Source organism: Chionomys nivalis, chromosome 26 (genome assembly GCF_950005125.1).
Source record: "Chionomys nivalis chromosome 26, mChiNiv1.1, whole genome shotgun sequence".
NCBI lineage: Eukaryota > Metazoa > Chordata > Mammalia > Rodentia > Cricetidae > Chionomys > Chionomys nivalis.
This window is the reverse complement of record NC_080111.1, coordinates 35715331-35725187: the sequence shown is the minus strand read 5'-3', so window position 1 is coordinate 35725187 and position 9857 is coordinate 35715331. Positions and strand designations below refer to the sequence as shown.

At 35.9% G+C, this 9857-nt stretch overlaps 2 pseudogenes; both read right to left on the bottom strand.

The window, feature by feature from the left end:
* Nucleotides 1–940: 940 nt before the first annotated feature.
* On the bottom strand, nt 941–2467 carry LOC130866860 (olfactory receptor 13J1-like; annotated as a pseudogene).
* A 1865-nt stretch (nt 2468–4332) lies between these two features.
* LOC130866859 (zinc finger protein 431-like) lies at nt 4333–9346 on the bottom strand (annotated as a pseudogene).
* Nucleotides 9347–9857: the final 511 nt, after the last annotated feature.

Sequence of the window (9857 nt, the reverse complement as noted above, 5' to 3'; positions counted from 1 at the left end):
TGGATGATTTAGCCACATGCATGGATGATATCTCTCTGTGTATTCAAAATAGACTGTTCAGTCTTGAAATTTAACACACAACCAACAGAAATGGTCCCGGCAGATTTTACTCACTTTTTAAAACCTATTATTCGCTCATACTTAACATGGAAGAAATTGAAAGAAGAATTTGGAAGGCATGTAGATAGGACAAGGAAGAGGTCAAGTAATGGAATATATTTTACTTAAAATGTATAAGAATAATTTTTTTAATAAAAATGTGGCTAGAGATAGCTTAGCAATTATGAGCAATGGGTGTTTTTTGAAGAAGACAGAGGTTGTAATTATATAACTTTACCTACTTTGTCAAAAATCCAGTGTCCATTCTCTTTAGATGGATGCCTTGCTCAGCCTTGATATAGTAGGGAGGGCCTTGGACCTTCTACAAAGCAATGTGCCTACTCACTCTGTGGAATGAATATGGGATTGGGTTAAAGCCTAACTAGAGAAAATGAGAGGAGGGGAGGGAGTGGAAACTTGGATTGATATGTATAATGGATGAAGATAGTTTGTTTTCTTTTTAAAAAATAAAAATAAATTATTATTCAAATAAAATGATGATTGTTTGGAGTGTGATTCTAATTAGTATTACTAATAAAATCCCAGAGTCAGATTTTGGGGTAAACATGACAGAACAGATAAGCAACACAGCAGCCACATTCACTTCTTACCTTCCCAAATCCTCAAACCAAATGGGGGGATTTGATTCTTTTTTCATCTTCCAAATGCTGGGATTAAAGTCATGATCCACTTCCTGCCAGATCCTGGGGTCCACTAGTGGTTGTTAGCTCTGCCCTCTAATATCCAGGCAAGATTTATTTGTCTGAACAAGAACAAAATATCATATTAAAAATTGGTAATCATAGTGAGTGCACATTTGTAGCAACAACAGACTAGGGACTCAAGAACTGAGAAAAAAGAACTTATTATGGAACCAAAATAGGACTGTGAAGACCATGTTAGAGATATAGCCCTTTGTGTTCATGGGTTTCATGTACATGAACATGATGATGCTATAGAAAAGTAGGACTACAGCAAGGTGCTCCAAGCAGGTGGAAAAGCATTTGCAGGGCCTGCTGGCTGAGGGTACCTTTATGAATGTGACCAGGATTGGCATGTCGGAAAGACAAATGAGGTACTTGAGTAGAGGTAGCAGAAGGATGGCCCCCACAAAGACAAAGTCATTGCTGACTGATGTGTGACTGCAGGCCAGCTTCAGCACATGCAGGACCTTGCAGGTGAAGTGTCTGAATACTTTTTCACCATACAATGGCAGTCTCATGGCAATGACTGTTTCTGTCAACAACCCGAAGATGTAGAGTACCCAGTAGACTCTTGGAGGCATGAAGAATAAGCTGTGGCTCATGTGCACGGGTACCTGAGTTGCTGACAAATAGCAAGGCAGTGATCACAGGCCATGGTGACAAGCAGCAAGTACTCTGTGGAGCCTGTGGAATGTCTCAGATATATCTGGATGTCACAGCCATTAGAGAAGATGGTCTTCTGGGATTAGAGAAGGTGGAACAGCATCAGAGGCACAAAGGAGATGTGTAGCAGATTCTCTAAATGGAAATATTACTCAGAAGATGTATATAGGTGTGTGTAGGCACAGATCCAACATGCACACGGCCATGAAGGCAATGTTCCAAGCAGGGTCATCAGGTACATAACTGAGCACAGAAGAAAGACTAGGTGCTCCAGGGATGAGTAGTCAGAAAATTCCTTCAAGATAAATGCAGAGAATTTTGTCCTGCTTATGAGCTACATAACACAGAGTTATGCCTGGATACACAGTAGAGTAAAAGGACAGAGGATGCAGGGTATTGAAAACAAAATATTATTAAGGTCTTTTTCAACATGGAAACATGTTCTGTGACTTGGGAAAATCTCCTAATTTTCTCTAGGTTACAGTTCATCCATGTGAATAGTGAGGATGATATCCCTAAGAGGGTATATATGGAAGTATGAATAGGCAGACTGAAGAATCAGAGAGCCAATGCTGAATGAGAAATAAAGGTCTTTACTGTAGGACTTCTTGAAACCTTTAAATGGCTAATGTTTATTGGTGGCTCTCCAAAAGCAATGTAGATTAGCACTTCCAAACTTCTCTGAACTTACATCCACTTTACCTCTGGTCCTATCCCCAAGAAGAGCCCTGCAAAGAACATATGAGAGTTGATAGCCTGGATCAAAGGTCCTAAAACTTACACACATACTGGAATTATTTGGAAGACTGTCAAAACACAGTGTGTTTCCCTTCCAGAGTTTCTGGCTTAGGGCAGGTGTGCGCTGTTACTGCTCTTAGCACAGGGAAGAATCTCTAAATGTCCTGCTGACTTTGCTGCAGCCTCTAAGCCATGGCTTGCACTGTTCTCACTATCTGGAATAGTAGCTGATCTGTCTCTTGGTTCTCGTTGCCACACTGCATGCTTTGTGTCTCAGGAAGGGGGCCAGCTACTGACCTGTAAACCTATGAGTAGGCACACCCCCCAGAGAGATAATCTTTTAGGTGCTTTGTATGGGCTACAGGTTTAGAAGATGTCTCCTTTGTGTTTATATCTCTACTTCAGAATCAGAAATGGTTTTTAGATTTACACCATGACTATCCTCTAAATCTAAGCATGATGTTAAAAAGAAGAATTTAGAATTTCTGTCCCATGTCAATAGCTTTCTGGTATGGGAAAGAAAGAAGATCAATTTTAAAGGGACATTTTACTTTCCTTCATGCCCATTTTGTCTATATCTTATCTTTCACTGAAAATATGTCTACATGAACAATGTTTACATTTTCAACAAAGAACAGCTTCCAAGAAGAAGACATTGGGGCCTCATGATGTCTCTACCTGGTTGATATGACGGCATGATGCTGATAGCACTATGAGACCGATTTATGGGTACAAGCTGCAGATATGGTGAACCTTCTTATAACGTTCTGGCCTATCTTACATTTTTTTTTGGCTTTTCTATATGAAGTTGAGTGTTTTTATATTGAGATCTGTAAAGAATTTTTCTGATATTTACATGGGAATGGTATTGAGCCTGTAGATTGCTATGTTGATTTCTAATTAACAAGGGCAAGGGACATCTTCCCATTCTCTAGTGTCTTCTTCAAAGATTTAATATTATTTCCCTACAGTCCTTTCACTTCTTTAGTTGGTAATTCCATAATATTTTATATCTGTGGCTACTGTTAAGGGTGATGTTTCCATCATTTATTACTTCAAGCCATTTTTCTTTTTCAGAAAATATTCCTTGTAACCACCTTCTATCTACGTTCCTGATGACCACTCCCAATCTTCTGATAACCATAATTATACCCTCAACTTCTAAGAATACTTTTATACAAAACATACAAGTAAACATATGAGAGATTTGACTCTTCATGCCTCTCATATTTCAGTTAATCGTATCCTTTGAGCTTAAAAACATTGTTGAAACTTTTTAGGATTTTATGGTTCTGGTTTGAGAGCCAAATTGTGTTTCTTTCACTGAGCCTTTTTAATATATTGGCTGTTTTCAGGGAGATGTTTCATTATCTACTTCTAGATTCAGAGACAAAGTTCTTTCCTTTGGCTCTGGTTTGAAGACCAAAGTTGGAATACCCTTCCTGTAACCAATAAGGTTTTATCCATTACTTTGTTGGTTCAAACTAAAATAAAGAGAGGTATAATGATGCATAAACAAATTGTTGACATTACCAAACTTTTTTCACACAATAACTGATTTTGGTTAACTGACTGTAAGTGGCTTAACATCTGAAAGAACAATTTAAAATAAGCCCCCAGTTTTATCTTGAGGTCCAAAAGATTATGATAATATGCACAAGCTTTTGCAGATGATGACACACAAAGTCTTACACTTCTGTGAAGCACAAAACATTATGACACTGAATTCATTTATAGAGTTTCACTACAGTATGTTTTTTTTTCTCATGTTTTGGAAAAATGCACAAATTAACTTCAGGGTTTCTCCACAGAAGGGCTCATATTATGTATTTGGAGATGATTGTGAAAAAGAATTTACCACATTCCGTTCAGAGGTATCTCTAGAGTATGTTACATTTTAATCCTTTGAGGAGTATAGGGGTCTGTAAAGGCCTTATCACACTGATAACATTCATGGGGTTTCTCTCCAGTATATGTTCTTCAATACACTTGAAGAGCACCACGTTGAGCAAAGGCCTTACCACACTGATTACATTCATAGCTTCTCTCCAGTATGTGTTCTTTTATGCAATTGAAGAGGACTGAGATATGCAAAGGCCTTGCCACACTGATTACATTTACAGGGTTTCTCTACAGTATGTGTTCTTTTATGGCTTTGAAGATTATTGTGTTGTGAAAAGGCCTTACCACACTGATTACATTCATAGGGTTTTTCTCCAATATGTGTTCTTTTATGGCTTTGAAGATCACTGTGTTGGGCAAAGACCTTACCACACTGATTACATTCATAGGGTTTCTTTCCAATATGTGTTCTTTTATGCCTTTGAAGAACATTGTGACATGCAAAGGCCTTAAAACACTGATTACATTCATAGGGTTTCTCTCCAGTATGTGTTCTTTTATGGCTTTGAAGATTACTTTGTTGTGCAAAGGCCTTACCACACTGATTACATTCATAGGGTTTCTCTCCAGTATGTATTCTTTTATGCAACTGAAGATGACTGAGACGTGCAAAGGCCTTACCACACTGATGACATTCATACGGTTTCTCTTCAGTATGTGTCCTTTTATGCCTTTGAAGTTGACTATGACAGGCCAAGGCCTTACCACACTGATTACATTAATAGGGTTTCTCTACAGTATGGGTTCTTTTATGCCTTTGAAGATTACTGTGATATGCAAAGGCCTTACCACACTGATTACATTCATAGGGTTTCTGAAGATTACTGTGTTATGCAAAGGCCTTACCACACTGATTACATTCATATGGTTTCTCTCCAGTATATGTTCTTTGATGCAATTAAAGATGATTATGTCATGCAAAGGCCTTACCACACTGATTACATTCATAAGGTTTCTCTGCAGTATGTGTTCTTTTATGCCTTTGAAGATCACTGTGACATGCAAAGGCCTTACCACACTGATTGCGTTCATAGGGTTTCTCTCCAGTTTGTGTTCTTTTACGGCTTTGAAGATTACTGTGGTGTGCAAAGGCCTTACCACACTGATTACATTCATAGGGTTTCTCTCCAGTATGTGTTCTTTTATGGCTTTGAAGATGACTGTTTTTTGTAAAGGCCTTACCACACTGATTACATTCATAGGGTTTCTCTACAGTATGGGTTCTTTTATGCCTTTGGAGATTACTTTGATATGCAAAGGCCTTACCACACTGATTACACTCATAGAGTTTCTCTCCAGTATGTGTTCTTTTATGCAACTGAAGATGATTATGGCATGCAAAGGCCTTACCACACTGATTACATTCATATGGTTTCTCTCCAGTATGTGTTCTTTTATGCAATTGAAGATGATTATGTCATGCAAAGGCCTTACCACACTGATTACATTCATAAGGTTTCTCTGAATTATGTGTTCTTTTATGCCTTTGAAGATCAGTGTGACATGCAAAGGCCTTACCACACTGATTGGATTCATAGGGGTTCTCTCCAGTTTGTGTTCTTTTACGGCTTTGAAGATTACTGTGGTGTGCAAAGACCTTACTACACTGGTTACATTCATCGTGTTTCTCTCTAGTATGTGTTCTTTTTTGGCTTTGAAGATTACTGTGGTGTGCAAAGGCCTTACCACACTGATTATATTCATAAGATTTCTCTCCAGAATGTGTTCTTCTATGCAATTGAAGATGATTATGATGTGCAAAGGCCTTACCACACTGATTACATTCATAGGGTATTCTTTTATGTGTTTGAAAAACAGTACATTGAGCAATGTCTTTACCACACTGATTATATTCATAGGGTGTCTCTCTAGTATATATTCTTTTAATCTTTTGAAGATTACTGTGATCAGCTAAGACTTTACCATGCAGATTACATTCATATGTTTTCTCTCCAGTATGTGTTCGTTTATGACTTTGATGAGTTTCATAAAGAAAGTCTTTATCATTTTGACCATATTCATAGGGTTTCTCTCCAGTGTGTGTTCTTTTATGCATTTTAAGATGATTGTGATAAAAAAAGACTTTATCACATTGCTTAATTTCACAGCATTTTTCTCAGCTATGTGTTTTTTCATTCCTTAGAAGACGAGTGTTAAAAGACAAGACTTTACCACAGTTAGAATATACTGAAAACTTCTCTCCAGTTTGATTTCGTTCAATCTGCAAGGAAAATTTACACATGTAAAAGCTTTACCACATTCAATGCATTTGAACCTCATACCTATATGAATTAATTTCATATTTTTTCAAATTGTAAAAAGGAATCAAATATCAAGGCTTTATAGCTTTGTTTAAAATCATGTTTTGTTCTCTCATTGGGGGTCATTTTACATCTAAAAAATTTTTGTGAGGATAAATTCCATTGTGTCATGATTTATCTTTACATCTATAATACTACCTATATTTTTCTAGAATTTTTTTACATTTTTGAAGAGAATTGCATATACTGAGTGCTTTACCAACATTACTCCATTCATAATTTTACTAAATTGTGAATCATTATACATTTGGTACCTGAACTAAGAAACCCAGAAGTATTTGCATAGACCTAGAACTCATGTTTGTTTGTTTGTTTTTGTTGTAATGTGAGTTTGTATTTATGTATAAACCATGATGACATAAAATAAATTAACTTTGTATTTTTGGATCAAATTAAACATGTACACTCTACATAGGAACTACAGTTTATCTTCTTAATTGTTCTTAAGGATAGGTATGCCAAATCTTTCCATATTTCTATGCTCATACACTTGTGTCAAGAGTGACATATCATATATATATATATATATATATATATGAAAAAAAGAATAGTGTATAAAAGATTTCCAAAATGAAGCCACAAGGTTCGACTTTCACAGACTTGTGGTATAGATATCAAGGTTTCTCCTCAACAACTGCCCATTGACCCTTGACTAATCTGATTTCACTAAACTTAGCACAGTCCCAAAAAGTATATGAGTGGTACAAGGCTTACCATGGGCTATTGAATTAGTAGAAAGTTTTGCAGCTATATTCATCATCACTGAAATATGTATACATTTGCTGTCATGAATAGCAAGAAGCAAATGAAGCAGCAGTTCCACAATATAGCTGTCATGGGGCTATGAATCAAATGGTGATATCTGTTTAAGCATTACTACCTAGACTTTTTCTTAAATGAAGGCTTTGCAGATGCAATCCACATACATGAAATTGTGGTATATGTTTTTGTGAGAACTTAATAACCATCAATACATTTAAAGCTGTGCTTATTTACACTGTTGCTTTTGATGTAAAGTTCCAGAACACATTACAAACTATTCAAGGGAAATTGTAATGAACTTGCCCAAGAAAATTACCTTGCATGTCTTCTGGAACATTGACAATGCTCTTCGGTGTTAAGGTCTTCCCAAATGTGTACTAAAATACAGTACCAGAATATATGTTATATTATTTAAGAATGTGTAACAATTAGCTTATTATCTTAGGTGCACCTAAGAACTGTGACTGTGTTATTCACCTCATTCTTCTTTCTCTAAATAAAATTACAGAACAAAATCATAAACCAAGGAAAAGTTGTCTCCATCTTTTGAAACAAGAAAGAAATTCATTTTCACTTATAGTAGTTAGGTTCCTATAGGTCTCCAGCATCACATCTTTGTAGAGATTCTTCTGGGAAGGATTCAGTAAATCCCACTCTTCCTTAGTGAAGTTGATGTGCACATCATCGTAGGTCACTGCCTTCAAAATATACCATACATGAGTACAATGTAAGTATGACAGTGAAATGCATACTTCTTTGAAAGTATAGTTTTATGATTCTGGTGTTTCCCATTCTTATTCCATGACATAGACAGTCACTTTAGAAGGAAATTGAAAAGGAGATTCAATTCTGTTATTTCTGTGTTCTTTGTATAGGATACCACCTTATAAGAGCAGTATCTATTCACAGGGAGAGAAAAAGAGAAAAGATCAACAGTACGTTGTATGCATGAGAAAATTAATGACTACAGAAAGGAAAAAAATATGGACAAACTGGGCGTATTGGTGTATTTTGCCTTTACCACAACATTCAGAAAACAGAGGTGGGTGTATTTGTCTCTGAGATGAAGGCCAGTCAAGATTTAACAGAACTCCTTAGCCATTTTTGGATACCATGTGTCTTGTTAGAGGTTGAGGCATGAGCATGTCTTTGCCCAAAGGCCAGTTTTGACAACAAGAAAACAAGCTTCGAGTGTCTTCAGTGCCCAACATTCTCTGGAAAATAGATTAATCCTACCAGTAGTAATCATTTCTCACTTCAACAGCACCCTAGGTTATTTAAATTCCATATTTTACAGCTTTTTGAAGTGGTTGAAGATTACCTATCTATGTAAAATATATTCTTATTGTGTCTAAAAATCCTGATTATTCTAACTATAAGTATGACAAACATAGATGACTATTGATCTATAATTCTAATACCTATATAACTTAAAGACTAAGACTTCTTATTAGAATATTGAACAGTAAACAACTGTACAACAAATGAGGACAATGGGCTCAGAATGTAACCAATGAATAAGTATCTTGATCAGTGGAAGAAATGTACATTGCAATTTGATAAATATATTTATCAATATATAATGTTTTAAGCAGAGGTAGAAGCATGAATGCATACAATATTCAATATTTAACATTATATCAACATACTAAAATTTATATCAAAGCAATTGCCTATAAATTATAACTCACAAGCATTCACTCTATTACTCACTATTACTATTAATGTATGTAAACTCACACTAATCTATTATTCCATTCAATTTTCCCTTTTTTTCAAAGAAATCTCTGAGCCTATAAAATTTCCCTTCTAACCCACAACACTATACCAATTATAATCAACCCCTAAATGATGTGCCTAACCCTAGGACAAACTTTGTTGGAAGAGGGGATGTAGTCTTTTATAATTACTTCTAGCTGTCATGAGGGCGATATTCTTTTTATGGGATCCTGTGAAAGAAAAATGATGGTTAAGTTCCAAGATTACTGTCTGGTATAATTGCAAATAGTCTCAGAGTATTTTGTAAAGTTTTTCTGAGCTTCCTTTTATAAGGTCTGTCCAGAACTTTGAAAAAAGTGGACCATTTCAGCTAACCAAGTTGGAACCATCTTGAGCAGCTGGTATGCAGAACAGGTCTGGTAGTAGCACTATCATCATCACGCCATCATATCAACCAGGTTGAATTGTTATTGTGGGACCCCAATTTCTTCCTGGAAACTACAAAAATTACTGCAGGAAAATTCTTTGTTCATTGTGGAAAACTTACACATTATTTATGTAGTCATATACAGACATATAAATTCAGTCACATGTACAATAGACTCAAAAGTAGAAATGTAGAAAAGTAAAAATTTTTCTAAATTCTTTTTTTCTTTCTGTCCCATGTTTCTGACATTGAGAGAGAAACTCAGAATTTTTATTTTAGTGACATGGTTGGATTTATAGAGGGACAGAGCCAGTGGCCATCTCCAAAACCAGGTCTATATATTCATAAATATACATCCACTTACAAAAGACACCCAATGAAATGATAGGATAAAAGTGTAGATTACTGAATCAACTAGCTCTTGTAGACCAGACTGGCCTTGAACTCACAGAAATGAACCACAATTTCTTGTCTTCATTTTCCAAGGGCTTACTTAATTAGCTCTATCCCTACTGAAGCATT